Genomic DNA, 16,228 nt, shown 5'->3' on the forward strand with positions numbered 1-16,228 from the left:
AATACATATATAAAAAATCTTCGGGGTTATGCTGGAGGGGATGCCAGTTAGAAGGTCATTTGTCACATATATGGTGGGAATGAATTAATACTACTCAGTCATCCTACAGGCATCTCATGTAAAATATGAAAACACCTATACCAAATTATACTGAATGCAGCTAACCAGTTAATACCAAAATACTGGAAGAATATCCAAATTCTCACTATCCACGAATGGGTTGGATTAGTTAATAAAAACCTTATGCTAGAAAGATTCCACGACATTCAGTTCTTATGGGACACTTTTCTCCAAGGTAACATTCGGACCTAATGATACATACCACACTGTGTGAACTGTGATTACATGAGCAACTACTATTTATCTTGAGGCATACTGGACGAACAAATAGCCGCATTAACACAAACTAAGAGGAGTGCGTTGCCTACTTTTCTACTATTTCCCCTTGTTTCTTTCTATACCTTCCCCTTTCCTTTATCCTATTTCATTCTTTATATATAGGCACAACTACGTGTTTTAGTCACTTCCACAATGGCATAATGTATATTTCTGTCAACAGAAGATAATATTGCAATCAAGAAACTTTTAACTAAAGATAGCTAAATATGGACACCTTCATATTACGACAATACAGTAGTCATATCCAATGGACTGTTAGCAATCAATAGAGTGCACAATGACTACTAAAACACCAGCTAGTATGAAAGGAATACTCCGCAGAAGTGTGTCGTGTTTATTTCAGATTTATCCAGTGCAGGACTGAGTTTTGTTATTCTGTTATGTTCAATTGATGTGCTCTAATGACATTGTGCTTCATAACCATTTAATATTTGTTGCTTATTTTATTTCTCTGTAACATTTGAATGTTTTCCATTTCTTTATTCAATACAATAAAAAGAATATAAATAAAAAATAAAAAATAAAAATAAACCCTAAGCTAGCTACAATGTAACTATAAGTTATATTGTAGCTATCTTACGGTTTATTTTATAGGTAAGTATTTAGTTTTAAATAGGAATAATTTAGTTAATTATAGTAATTTGTATTTAGATTTATTTAAATTATATTTAAGTTAGGGGGTGTTAGGGTTAGACTTAGGTTTAGGGGTTAATAAATTTAATATAGTTGCGGTGGCAGATTAGGGGTTAATAAATGTAGGTAGGTGGCGGCGATGTTAGGGACAGCAGATTAGGGGTTAATAAAATGTAACTAATGTTTGCGAGGTGGGAGTGTGGCGGTTTCGGGGTTAATATGTTTATTATAGTTGCGTCGATGTCCGGAGCGGCAGATTAGGGGTTAAAAAATGTATTATAGTGTTTACGATGTGGAAGGTCCTCGGTTTAGGGGTTAATAGGTAGTTTATGGGTGTTAGTGTACTTTTTAGCACTTTAGTTATGAGTTTTATGTTACGGCGTTGTACCATAAAACTCTTAACTACTGACTTTTAAATGCGTTAGGACTCTTGACGGGGTAGGGTGTACCACTCACTTTTTGGCCTCCCAGGACAGACTCGCAATACCAGCGCTATGGAAGTCCCATTGAAAATAGACTTTACAAAGTTTACGTAAGTCGGTTTGCGGTAAGGTCAAAAAAGTGTGTGGTGACCCTAAACCTTCAAGACTTGTAATACCAGCGGGCGTAAAAAAGCAGCGTTAGGACCTCTTAACGCTGCTTTTTTTACCCTAATGCACAACTCGTAATCTAGCCGTATTTATTTTGGGGGCATGTGGGGCACATTCTTTTGTTCAGAATCAAATAACTTTTTGGAAAATTGATCCTCCGAACACTTTGTTGAAGATACTACTAAAGAAAAGATGGAGCTTGAAACAAGATGTCGTCCAGGTAGCAATACAATGAGTTCTGATTACAGGTACCCAGAACCTTAGTGAATATTCTTGGAGCTGTAGCCAGACCAAATGGTAAAGCAACAAACCGAAAATGCCTGCCCAGAAAGGCAAACCTCAGAAACTGGAAATGTTCTCTGTGTATTGAAACATGAAGGGAAGCATCCTTTAAATCTATTGTGGACATAAACTGACCTTGCTGAACAAAAGGCAGAATAGTCTGTAAGGATTCCATCTTTCAAAATGGAAACTATACAAACTTGCTCAGAGCTTTCAGATCCAGAACTGGTCTGAAAGTACCTTCCTTCTTTGGAACCATGAAGAGATTTGAAAAAAAATCCCATCCCCCTTATCCTGCAAAGGAACTGGTACAATCACTCCCAGAGCGTCTCAGATCTGAGACAGACTGGAAAAAAGCTTGAGCTTTTACAGGGTTTGTTGGAACATTGGACAGAAAAAAAACCTTCCTCTGGGAGGCCTTGTCCTGAATACTATTCAATATCCCTGAGAAACTATATTCAGAACCCAGGGATCTGGAACAGACTAAAACCAAGCCTCCTGAAAGAGGCTTAACCTTTCACTACTAGAAACTCTGGATCGGGAACCATGCAGTTTTGGTAGTAAAGACAGATTTTTTTACCCTGCTTTAACTTGTTCCAGTTAGCACTAGGTCTCCAGACTGAGACAGAGGTGCTTTGCTTCTGAGCAGAGGAGTCAACCTTCTGTTCATTATTCTGATGAAACAAACAAAAACAATTGGAAGCTTTAATTTTTCTGCTAGATTTTTTGTCTTGAGGAAGAAAAGCCCCATTACCTCACGTAATAGTAGATATTATAGAATCTAAATCAGAACCCAAAAACTTCTTTCCCTGAATGGAAAGGGATAACAATTTGGATTTTGACACCATATCAGCAGACCAGGATTTAAGCCATAAGGCTCTCCTGGCAAGAAGTGCCAAGGAAATGCTTTTCACATTAATTTTCATAATATCAAATACAGCATCAAAAATAAAAGAGTTTCTATTTTTTGAGTAAACTCAAAAGATTTGCACTAACAGAGGCATCAGAACACTCTTCTGAAAGACTAGACAACCAGTAAGTTGAAAAACAAGAGAAGTTACCGCAGCACTTACACACACATTCACTGTGCAGCAAGACAGAAGCAAGCTATTACAAGCTATATATACAAATACATTCAATGCCAATTGCTTATGTAGCCAGACCGCCAATATTTAAACTATTACCTCCTCTGAAGGGTAAGCACCTCACTCAGGCAATAATCCACTTGGTGTGGGGGCATATACAGCCCTAATTTACAGTTCCGTAGAAACACTTGCCGATTGTCCAGGAGCAGCACCGATACCTCTGTATCCACCACTCTGGTGACACAGACCAACGTCGGGGCTACTTTCTCCTCTCGCACTGGCAATTACTCCTCCACAGATTCAGACGCCATGTCATATGACCTTCTTCCAGGGGAGGTGGGTGTGTCCAACGGCTGGCTACAATCGTATCCACTCTGTGGGTAGGCTATACCTGTCCTCTGTAAGGTAGATCCGTGCTCACTGGGAATCCACAAGACGTCAAAGCACAAACTGAAGCACCGGAAATCATTAAACTTCTTTATTAAAACTTGGTACTGCATACAACATCAAAAATACTCTGGAAGGGCATGAGTGTAGAAGAGGAGTGTCCGTTACCCGCTGAGTTCTTGGCTCCTTTGTAAAGGAGTCTATAGATGTAGTTTCTAAAACTGCACAGCTTGTGGTGATTTAGAGGTGGGGAACACATTTAAAAGTGCAATGACCGGTGAGGTTTTTACACACAAAGCATGTTTAAATTGTAGATCCACATATGCAGTGTACCTTTTGAACTGAAACATTTGTAAAATTCAGTATGTAGGCCTCACAACTAGGGAGGTGAGGTTGATGATAAGGGGGTATTTGTGCAATATTAAACAGGGGGATCTGTCGACACCTCTAGTTCAGCACTTTAAGACCAAACACAATAAAGAGACAAATGCTTTAACTTGGTCTATAACAGAGGTGGTAAGGACTGATGCTAGAGGTGGGGACAGATACACGCTGTTGGCCAAACGTGAGGTCTTCTAGATTCATAAACTGAAGACCAGGATCCCTTGGGGGATGAATTCAGAATTCGACCGGATTAATTTTTGGTGTTAAATATATGCTTACCCTTGTTTCATTTATCGTGAACAATATTCAAAGGGGATTTATGTAACCAATGTGTTATAATTAAGAAGATAAGAGCCTATTATGTCCACAATTGAGAATAAAATCTAGCAGAAATATTAAATTGAGTCTGTTATTTGCTCAGGATACTACGAGTGTAAATTAATTGGTGCAATTCATCTTTTTCAAGTTGGGACATCTGTAAGTAAGTGTCATTTATGTGGCAAGGATAGGATACACTTATAGTGACTTGAAATAGAGTGCAGTGAAGTATCCACTGTTTATTTCCTTTTGACAGGAATGGCAACATCTCACAAATATTTCCCTTTAAGTAAATTAATTATTTGTATAAAATCACCCTGTGTGTTCAAAATGTATCTTTTTGTTTTGCAACACATTGTTCTCTGGTATAACCTGAGAGCGAATATCAGTATTTACATGGATAACTGTATGTAATGTTAATTAACTTATAGGTGTATAGGTGTAGATGAGGTAGCGGTGACGAGATTTTGTTTTTAGCCAATGGTATGGCTTCTTAAGGTTTAAAAAGTATGTACCTGTAGAGAAACCCTAGCTACGACTATGGTGGAATGCTGAAATGCATCAGCGGGCAACGGACACTACCCTTCTACACTCATGCCCATCCAGAGTGTTTTTGCTGTTGTATGCAGTAGCAAGTTTTGTTTTTTTTTGGAAAGGATGATGTTTAATAAATGTCTTAAGGTCATGCAGTTACAAAGTTAAGAAGCAGAAAACCAATGTAACAAGTCAGTTTGCTAAACCTTTTGAAACTAGTGGCAGATTGCTGTAGGATTAGTTTAAAACAATCCTGAATTACTAGTTGCTTATATTGAGTGGTTGCAGATGCCAACATAATTATGTAAAGAATAAAATGAGACATACAAGTTTATAAATAGAAAATAAAAAAAATTCAGAATTATATACTACCTTGGCCATTTTAAGTAAAAAAAAACAAAAAAAAACACCACAACATTAACAAAAATGGGAGAAAAACAAACATTAACAAAAAACATGCCTTATGACTGATGTGTAGATACAGTTCTGTACAACATTATTTTTAAAAATGCTTCTATGTATTCCAGCTTTGTTCATTTGCATATACTAGTGAAATAAAATTCTAGATGTTACATTTTTACTTTTGAAATATGAATACACCATATTTCATTTCAGCAGCAAGTCAAGGGATAAAGCCTGCAGACGTTACATGTTCAAAAAGTCATAGTAAGACTTTCCTGAAAAACTCCGAGGCCGATTATGTTTAACGCAACATAAATATACAGGCTGCAATGGTTTTCCTAAAGTAAATACCAGCTCTAATTGTGAATTGTAGAAGACTTTATTCAATGTCCGTCTAAAGTGTAAATCTCCAAAATGTAGTAAAAATAAAAAACCCACACCTAGGAAGATTATGCAGCAAGTCGTCAAACTGAAAAAAGTCTCCTGGCCAGTTAGAACAATGAGATGTAACCATGTCACATACTACTGCATATCAACATTGTGGCGTTGCAAAAATAAACTTTATAGTTATGCAACTGGCTATAAAAAAAAACAACACAATTTGATGGGTCAATAGTCAGCTAAGCTTAGCTTGCTATCCTTATGCTTTAGGCTACTAGTTTTAGCCTACACCAATAGCACAACACTGAATTGACTAAAGACAGGGATGGAAGTTTTTAAAATTTAGTTTCCTCATACTGAGGCTTAAAGGAAGAGAAAGAAGTCTTGTGGTTATATGTAAACGTATGTTTTTTTTTTTGTTTAATAGGATGGCAGCCATTTAAATGCTCTCGTCTATGTAAAAGTCAAGCCAGCTTCATTGTACACCTTGAATACTTTCTCTATGGCATTGACATAGACGGCAGTTCTCAAGTCCAATCCCAAATTGTATTTCCTAGCAGTGCGCATAATTTGCCTTGCAGATCTCTCCATGGTGTATGCCAAGCCAGAATGTACAATATCCTTCTCAGACGCACCTGATATTCTAGCTTGGAATTCTGCTGTTGGCACAACCGGTATAGTTCCTCCATGTTTGCCAAATTTTCTTTCTAAGCTTTCCTGGACAGACATAAGCAAGTGATAGTTGGAGTCATATTTGAATGTTAATCTTCCATAGCTGACATGATTGAGATTTTTCAGCCACTCAAAATATGATACTGTTACACCACCGGCATTTAGGTACAAATCAGGAATAACCATTATATTTCTCTCAAGGAAAATTGTCAGCTTCTGGAGTTGTAGGCCCATTTGCACCTTCTGCTATTATCTTGGCTTTTATCCTGTGTGCATTGTACTTTGTCAGTTGTTTCTCACTGGCAGCAGGAATAAGAATGTCACAATCTGCTTCCAGGATGCTTCCATCATATGGCTGAGCTTTTGGGATCAAAATGAAGAGGTAGAGTCCCAGGTAAACGAAGTAAAAACAATCCTTTATTGAAAACGTTAAAAGGAAAATTCTTGTGAGACGCAGCTCACTCGGTCCTAACAACAGCCTTGGTGGAGGAGTAGAAGGAGCGTAGCACCAGTGGCTTACATGTTTCGGCTAAATGCCGTAATCATAGCCTAAGGTGCTATGTCTCTAAGGTAGTTAAGACAGGTAAAAAACAATCTAATTGGCTAAAACACTGAAAGGTATAATTAAAAGAAACGCCCAATCTAACACACCTTGATTGCACAATAAAGTTAACCCTATGTATGCCTTATATATATCAAATACAGAATATAAAACAGCAAGAATCCTTTTGAGAATATAAGTGAAGTGGAAAGTAACACAATAGCAAATTGGGTAATGGCACATTGTAGAATATGGATAAGAGTATTGACCTATATTTCTCCAACATAGGTGTGTCCGGTCCACGGCGTCATCCTTACTTGTGGGATATTCTCTTCCCCAACAGGAAATGGCAAAGAGTCCCAGCAAAGCTGGTCACATGATCCCTCCTAGGCTCCGCCCACCCCAGTCATTCTCTTTGCCGTTGCACAGGCAACATCTCCACGGAGATGGTTAAGAGTTTTTTGGTGTTTAAATGTAGTTTTTATTCTTCAATCAAGTGTTTGTTATTTTAAAATAGTGCTGGTATGTACTATTTACTCTGAAACAGAAAAAAGATGAAGATTTCTGTTTGTAAGAGGAAGATGATTTTAGCAGAAGTTACTAAAATCGATTGCTGTTTCCACACAGGACTGTTGAGATGAAGTAACTTCAGTTGGGGGAAACAGTTAGCAGACTTTTCTGCTTAAGGTATGGCTGGCCATATTTCTAACAAGACCATGTAATGCTGGAAGGCTGTCATTTCCCCTTATGGGGACCGGTAAGCCATTTTCTTAGTTAAATAAAAGAATAAAGGGCTTCATAAGGGCTTAAAAAACTGGTAGACATTTTTCTGGGCTAAAACGATTGCTTTACTAGGCATATTTTGCAGATTCTAACTATTAATGGTTATTATAATCTTGGGGATTGTTTAGAAAAACGGCAGGCACTGTGTTGGACACCTTTTTCAGATGGGGGCCTTTTCTAGTTATAGACAGAGCCTCATTTTCGCGCCACTAATGCGCAGTTGTTTTTGGAGAGCAAGGCATGCAGATGCATGTGTGAGGAGCTAAGAATCACTGAAAAAGCTTATAGAAGGCATCATTTGGTATCGTATTCCCCTCTGGGCTTGGTTGGGTCTCAGCAAAGCATATAGCTGGGACTGTATAGGGGTTAAATGTAAAAACGGCTCCGGTTCCGTTAATTTAAGGGTTAAAGTTCTGAAATTTGGTGTGCAATACTTTTAATGCTTTAAGACACTGTGGTGAAATTTTGGTGAATTTTGAACAATTCCTTCATACTTTTTCACATATTCAGTAATAAAGTGTTTTCAGTTTGAAATTTAAAGAATCTCTTCTCCCGATAAACATTCTGGAACCGAGAGCGATATTCAATGCTCTCAAAGCTTGGCCTCAACTAGCAAAGGCCAAATTCATAAGGTTTCAATCAGACAACATGACGACTGTTGCATATGTCAATCATCAGGGGGGAACAAGGAGTTCCCTGGCGATGGAAGAAGTGACCAAAATAATTCAATGGGCGGAGGATCACTCCTGCCACTTGTCTGCAATCCACATCCCAGGAGTAGAAAATTGGGAAGCGGATTTTCTGAGTCGTCATACATTCCATCCGGGGGAGTGGGAACTCCATCCGGAAATCTTTGCCCAAATAACGCAATTATGGGGCATTCCAGACATGGATCTGATGGCGTCTCGTCAGAACTGCAAGGTTCCTTGCTACGGGTCCAGATCCAGGGATCCCAAGGCGACTCTAGTAGATGCACTAGTAGCACCTTGGACCTTCAACCTAGCTTATGTATTCCCATCGTTTCCTCTCATTCCCAGGCTGGTAGCCAGGATCAATCAGGAGAGGGCTTCGGTGATCTTGATAGCTCCTGCGTGGCCACGCAGGACTTGGTATGCAGACCTGGTGAATATGTCATCGGCTCCACCATGGAAGCTACCTTTGAGACAGGACCTTCTTGTTCAAGGTCCATTCGAACATCCGAATCTGGTTTCCCTCCAGCTGACGGCTTGGAGATTGAACGCTTGATTTTATCAAAGCGTGGGTTTTCAGATTCTGTAATAGATACTCTGACTCAGGCTAGAAAGCCTGTAACTAGAAAAATTTACCATAAAATATGGAAAAAATATATCTGTTGGTGTGAATCTAAAGGATTCCCATGGAACAAGATAAAAATTCCTAAGATTCTATCCTTTCTACAAGAAGGTTAGGAGAAAGGATTATCTGCAAGTTCTCTGAAGGGACAGATCTCTGCTTTATCTGTTTTACTTCACAAAAGACTGGCAGCTGTGCCAGATGTTCAAGCATTTATTCAGGCTCTGGTTAGGATCAAGCCTGTTTACAGACCTTTGACTCCTCCCTGGAGTCTAAATCTAGTTCTTTCAGTTCTTCAAGGGGTTCCGTTTGAACCCTTACATTCCGTAGATATTAAGTTATTATCTTGGAAAGTTTTGTTTTTGGTTGCAATTTCTTCTGCTAGAAGAGTTTCAGAGTTATCTGCTCTGCAGTGTTCTCCGCCCTATCTGGTGTTCCATGCAGATAAGGTGGTTTTGCGTACTAAGCCTGGTTTTCTTCCGAAGGTTGTTTCCAACAAAAATATTAACCAGGAGATAGTTGTACCTTCTTTGTGTCCGAATCCAGTTTCAAAGAAGGAACGTTTGTTACACAATTTGGACGTAGTCCGTGCTCTAAAATTCTATTTAGAGGCTACCAAAGATTTCAGACAAACATCTTCCTTGTTTGTTGTTTATTCTGGTAAAAGGAGAGGTCAAAAAGCGACTTCTACCTCTCTTTCCTTTTGGCTTAAAAGCATTATCCGATTGGCTTATGAGACTGCCGGACGGCAGCCTCCTGAAAGAATCACAGCTCACTCCACTAGGGCTGTGGCTTCCACATGGGCCTTCAAGAACGAGGCTTCTGTTGACCAGATATGTAAGGCAGCGACTTGGTCTTCACTGCACACTTTTGCCAAATTTTACAAATTTGATACTTTTGCTTCTTCGGAGGCTATTTTTGGGAGAAAGGTTTTGCAAGCCGTGGTGCCTTCCATTTAGGTGACCTGATTTGCTCCCTCCCTTCATCCGTGTCCTAAAGCTTTGGTATTGGTTCCCACAAGTAAGGATGACGCCGTGGACCGGACACACCTATGTTGGAGAAAACAGAATTTATGCTTACCTGATAAATTACTTTCTCCAACGGTGTGTCCGGTCCACGGCCTGCCCTGGTTTTTTAATCAGGTCTGATGAATTATTTTCTCTAACTACAGTCACCACGGTATCATATGGTTTCTCCTATATATATTTCCTCCTGTCCGTCGGTCGAATGACTGGGGTGGGCGGAGCCTAGGAGGGATCATGTGACCAGCTTTGCTGGGACTCTTTGCCATTTCCTGTTGGGGAAGAGAATATCCCACAAGTAAGGATGACGCCGTGGACCGGACACACCGTTGGAGAAAGTAATTTATCAGGTAAGCATAAATTCTGTTTTCTGTTAATAGCAAGCTGGAATATACAGCTTACATTAGCTTCAATAAATATGATAACAAAACTAGTATAGGAAATTGATATTAATATAATAACAAAATGGTCCATGCCACAAACACAGTACCTCTAGTTAGTATATCAGTCTATCTGTTACATGTGGTGTTCAAAAATAGTCAAAGCAAAAATACAAATGAATGAATATAAATAAATGAATATAAGATAAAAGCAAAGAGAGGGTAAAAGGAGCAAGTTTCAGGTCACTAACACTATGTATTAGTGTGTATGATATAAACAGCATAAATATATCAGTATCATACCTAGACCACTCATAAATACCCCCTCTGCTTATAGCTATACTAATGATATGTAGTATGTAGATATGTGAATTTGAAAATATGTTAATGTATATGTGTTCACTCCCAAAAATTGATCAAATTAAATTTGGATTTAAGACCTTGGATAACTCTAGTTTTTAATTGAAAGATCCAATAGGTTTCACGTTTAGCTAGAACTTTGTCTATATCACCCCCCTATTAGGGACTTTAGCTTGTTCAATAGCTGTCCATCTGAAGGAGTCTAGGCTACAATTGTGTTTGGTGGCAAAATGTTGCACTAGGGGAGTTGTGGCCTTGCCCCTTGTTAGGGAGGAGATATGTTCTCTTATTCTTGAATTGACATCCCTAGACGTGAGACCAACATATTGAACGTTACAGAGAATGCAAGTGACAAGGTATATGACATAGGTACTAGTACAGTTTAAACAGGATTTAATGGAATAAGTAGTCCCTGTTACAGTAGATCTAAACTCACTCGTGGTTTGTACATAGTCACATGGCCTATACTTTTTGTGTCCACATTTATACATGCCCTGATGTCTCAGCCAAGAGCTAGTATGTTGTGTGGTGGGCCTAAGTTGTGTAGGAGAAAGTATAGAAGCTAGAGTGGCGCATTTCTTGTAAGAGCATCTAATACCATTTTTTACTACATCTGTTAACTTGTCATCTGCAATTAATAGGGGAAAGTGTTTTTTGATTATATTGCAAACTTCAGAGTATTGAGCACTAAATTCAGTAACAAAGTATACACCTTGAAAGTTACTATTAGTGTTCTTACATCTATCAAGTAACATAGACTGTCTGGGGATAAGGTCCACCTGTTGTCTTGCCTGTTTGATATGTCTTTTAAAGTATTGTCTAGATCTAAGTCTATTTTCTAATTGACTAGCCTCATGTTTGTAATCTTCCTCTCTGCTGCAATTCCTTTTTATCCTCATAAACTGGCCTTTCGCCACAGCATAAGCAGTGTTGGTGGGATGACAGGAGCTTGCATGCAAGAGTGTATTGCCTGTTATTGGCTTGCGGAAAACCTTTGTGGAAATTGTGCCATCACAATTGCCACTTAGGGTTAAGTCAAGGTAGTCAATGTTGACAGTATCAGAGATGAAGGTGAAGCTCAAGTTCAACTCATTCTGATTCAGCCAAGAGACAAATTTAGGCACCTCATCTGAAGGTCCAGACCAAATACAAAGCAGGTCATCTATATATCTCTTATAGAAATACATAGATGACCTGTAAGGATTACCATCTCCATAAATGCAGTTGATTTCCCAATAGCCAAGGTACAGATTCGCATATGAGGGGGCAAATTTTGCCCCCATTGCTGTACCTCTTTTCTGGAGAAAAAAATCAGTCTCAAAGCAGAAGAAATTGTGTGTAAGTAGAAATTCTAGCACACGAATGATAAATCTCTGAAAGTTTTCAGTATAATCTGTATAGTTGACTAAAAAGAACTTTATAGCCTTGATACCTTCTGAGTGGGGTATAGATGAGTACAAAGAGACTGCATCTATTGTAACCCACAAAAAATTATCTTTCCACTTTAGATTTGACAATAAGTTGATAATGTGTTTTGTATCCTTAGTATAGGAAAGTAAGGTATTCACTAAAGGTTACAGAATAGTATCAAGCCAAGATGAAAGTCTCTCTAATAGGGAATCTACCCCACTAACAATGGGGCGTCCCTTGACATCGATTAAAGATTTGTGAACCTTTGGAAATAGATGGAACATGGGTGTCTTGGGATGTTGTACATACAGAAATGAAGCAGTCTGTTCATTCAGAAACCCATGTTCCACACCATCATCCAAAATTTCAAGGAGTTCCCTTTTGAATCTGGCTGTGGGATTAGTGGTCAAAGGAATATATTCCTGTGGATTATTCAGTTGGCGATGTGCTTCTGCTACATAATCTGATTTATTTAGAACAACAATGCTGCCACCTTTATCGGCCGGACGTATGACAATACTAGTGTCATTTTGTAATGTGCTCATAGCTTGCCTCAATCTTTTCGGCAAGTTTTGAGTATAACCTGTAGGATTGTCATTAAGAGTTTGTAAATCTCGTTCTACCCGAGAGTGAAATGTCTCTATGATCTGACCCCTACTTTGAATTGGATAAAATTTTGATTTTTCCTTAAAGGTGGCAGCATTGTTGATGGTTCCCTGATTAGAGGAAGATTCAGAGTATAAATGTTGCAAATTAAGAACGTCACATGCTTCAGTAAAGGATTCTATGGTATGTGGATTGGAGATCGGGTTATCACTATACAGTGTACATTCTGAAGCATTGGTAGAAAAATGTTTTTTCAAAGTAATGTTTCTGACAAGACGATTCACATCTATCATTGTCTGAAATATATAAAATTTTGTCGTAGGAGCAAAACCTAGACCTAAGCTAAGTAATTCTAGCTGATCTTTGGTAAGTTGAAGGGAAGATAGATTAATAACTGAATCTACTTGTATTTCGTTTGAGTACGATTTCCCCTCACCGGATACCTGTCTGAATTGTCTAGATTGGCTTGTGATGTGACTCCTATTCCCTGTGGTGTCTGTGCCAAAGGAAAAACCTGTTCTAGAGTGGATTGATCACACATACTGTTACTAGTGCCTATGTGTGTATAAGGAGTGTGTATATTAGTATTAGTGTTAGTTGCAGCATATTTGGCTCTATGTGCACCAGTTTGTCTTTTATCTGTAGAGTTTGTGCCTAATGATGTGTTGTTGACAGTGGATACAGTTTGAGGAGCCGTCTTTAATATACCTGACTGTTGGTTGGTCATTGTATTGATTCGTGTGAGTGTGCCCACCTCTTCCTCACTAGCAGAAAGGTTTTCATCTGAAGATTTGTCAGATCTGTCTGTATCACTGTCTGTGAAAGTTACAGATTTATTGTGTCTATTGCGATTTCTGCGTTTGCCTTTCTGTTTATTGGATTTAGGTGTATTACGTCTATATTCTCTTCTTTGTTTTTTACTCCACAAATAAACTGAATCTTTCAAATAATCTGTCTTATCTCTAATGAATTTGACATGTTTATTCTCCATTATCACTTGTTTACCCTTAGTCTAGTTTTTAATTGAAAGATCCAATAGACAAAGTTCTAGCTAAACGTGAAACCTATTGGATCTTTCAATTAAAAACTAGACTTCCCCAAGGTCTTAACTCCAAATTTGATTTGATCAATTTTTTGGGAGTGAACACATATACATTAACATATTTTCAAATTCACATATCTACATACTACATATCATTAGTATAGCTATAAGCAGAGGGGGTATTTATGAGTGGTCTAGGTATGATACTGATATATTTATGCTCTTTATATCATACACACTTATACATAGTGTTAGTGACCTGAAACTTGCTCCTTTTACCCTCTCTTTGCTTGTATCTTATATTCATTTATTTATATTCATTCATTTGTATTTTTGCTTTGACTATTTTTGAACACCACATGTAACAGATAGACTGATATACTAACTAGAGGTACTGTGTTTGTGGCATGGACCATTTTGTTATTATATTAATATCAATTTCCTATACTAGTTTTGTTATCATATTTATTGAAGCTAATGTAAGCTGTATATTCCAGCTTGCTATTAACAGAAATATAGGTCAATACTCTTATCCATATTCTACAATGTGCCATTACCCAAGTTGCTATTGTGTTACTTTCCACTTCACTTATATTCTCAAAAGGATTCTTGCTGTTTTATATTCTGTATTTGATATATATAAGGCATACATAGGGTTAACTTTATTGTGCAATCAAGGTGTGTTAGATTGGGCGTTTCTTTTAATTATACCTTTTAGTGTTTTAGCCAATTAGATTGTTTTTTACCTGTCAAAACTACCTTAGAGACATAGCACCTTAGGCTATGATTACGGCATTTAGCTGAAACATGTAAGCCACTGGTGCTACGCTCCTTCTACTCCTCCACCAAGGCTGTTGTTAGGACCGAGTGAGCTGCGTCTCACAAGAATTTTCCTTTTAACGTTTTCAATAAAGGATTGTTTTTACTTCATTTACCTGGGACTCTACCTCTTCATTTTGATGTCTTTTACCAGCATTTGAGTCCAGGTTTCTAACTCCTCATTTACTGCCGGACCGGGTGAATACGCTGACCTCTCACCCCCCCCCCCTTCTCTTACGTCACGCGGTGACGCGTATCGAGCTGCAGACCGGGTTTTGCGAGAGGCGGAAGGAAGAGAAGTCGGCAGACACGCTGCCATCGGATGTTGTTCCGTTTTTGCAAGGACTTTCTCACTTCGGTGCTACAGGTACACCTCTCTATTTTGGCTCATAATACAACTGTTTGGGGGTGTTTGTGTCAAACTAAGTCCCGGTGCCAGGCTTGGCTTACTTTACTCACACACGGACTTCAGTGTCAACCATTTCTCCCCTTGCTTACATTGAGCTTTTGGGAACCCAACAATAGTTCCATGTTGCAGTTTGTAATCTTCAAGTTCTTTCGGGTCAATACCATTAGGGTTCCAGATTGTGCCATCAATTTCACCAATGCCAACACATTTGGCACCAAACCGGTGGAGATACCTCATGGAGTGTAAACCCACATTACCAAATCCCTGTATTGCAAAGGTCTTGTCACCAAAGCCAGGCGTTATTCCCAACTGGCTCATGTATGAAGCTTCATTAATAAAATTCTCAATGCCATGGAAGACTCCTCGACCAGTGGCTGATATACGTCCATGAATACCTCCTTGGCTTATTGGCTTCCCAGTCACACAAGCATGAGCATTGATATCTGTGTGTCCAATGGTATTGGCATAAGTATCTGCAATCCAGGACATCTCTCGTTCTCCAGTGCTCATGTCAGGTGCAGGGACATCAATACCAGGGCCGATGAATCCTTTCTTTGCTAGTTCTATGGTAAATCTTCAAGTTATTTTCTATAATTCAGCATCTGAATAATTCCTTGTGTTAATTTTTACACCAGCTTTGGCTCCACCAAAAGGCACATATACTACAGCACATTTATAAGTCATCAAAGATGCCAATGCATTGACTTCATCAACACTAACATCTGTGCTGTAACGAATACCTCCCTTGCAGGGAGTCCGGTGCTGGCTGTGCTGCACCCTGTAGCCCTCGCCGTTGTCCCGCTTGATGGGAAAGCTGACGCTCAGGACGTGGTTGCAGGGCTTGATAATACGCAGGATACCCCTCACCCGGTGCCGCTTCTGCTCCTCGGTCTCTCTGGTCTTTAAGTCCTCCACTAGCTTGTCCTCCACGATACCTGCGCCTCTGTCGAAGAAGCCCTCCACCATCTTGAAGAAGTTGGGGTCATCTTCGGTATCTACGGCCTGACTGTAGCAGCGGAGAAAGCCGGTTGTGGCCGCTGGCAGGGCGGCATCTGAGGCGCAGGATGCCAGGGCACCACCGCCCCGGGATACCAACTCTCCCAGGTATCGATACATGACTGAACCTGACTTGAGGTGACCGAGGCCGCGCAAACACTGACAGCGCGAGGACCGGCCGGGAGCGCAGTACCAAGTTTTAATAAAGAACATGAATGATTTCTGGTGCTCCAGTTTGTGCTTTATTGAACCAGTAAGTAGAAGCAGCAGCAAATACCCTGCTTGTAAAAAGGCCCTTCTATGAAAAGACGTACTTTTCTATCTAAAGGGTCTTTAAAAGAAGTACTGTCTTCCAAAGGAATAGCAGTACATTTTTCCAAAGTGGAAATGGCCCCATCCACTTTGGAAACGGTTTCCCACATATCAACATTAGCAGCAGGTTCAGGATATAACTTTTAAACCTTGCAGAAGGAGTAAATAAT

At 39.2% G+C, this 16,228-nt stretch overlaps 1 pseudogene; it reads right to left on the reverse strand.

Annotated features, from left to right (window-relative positions):
• Positions 1-5,785: 5,785 nt before the first annotated feature.
• LOC128651521 (glutamate dehydrogenase, mitochondrial-like) lies at positions 5,786-15,866 on the reverse strand (annotated as a pseudogene).
• Positions 15,867-16,228: the final 362 nt, after the last annotated feature.

This window comes from Bombina bombina, chromosome 3 (assembly GCF_027579735.1).
Source record: "Bombina bombina isolate aBomBom1 chromosome 3, aBomBom1.pri, whole genome shotgun sequence".
Taxonomy (NCBI): domain Eukaryota; kingdom Metazoa; phylum Chordata; class Amphibia; order Anura; family Bombinatoridae; genus Bombina; species Bombina bombina.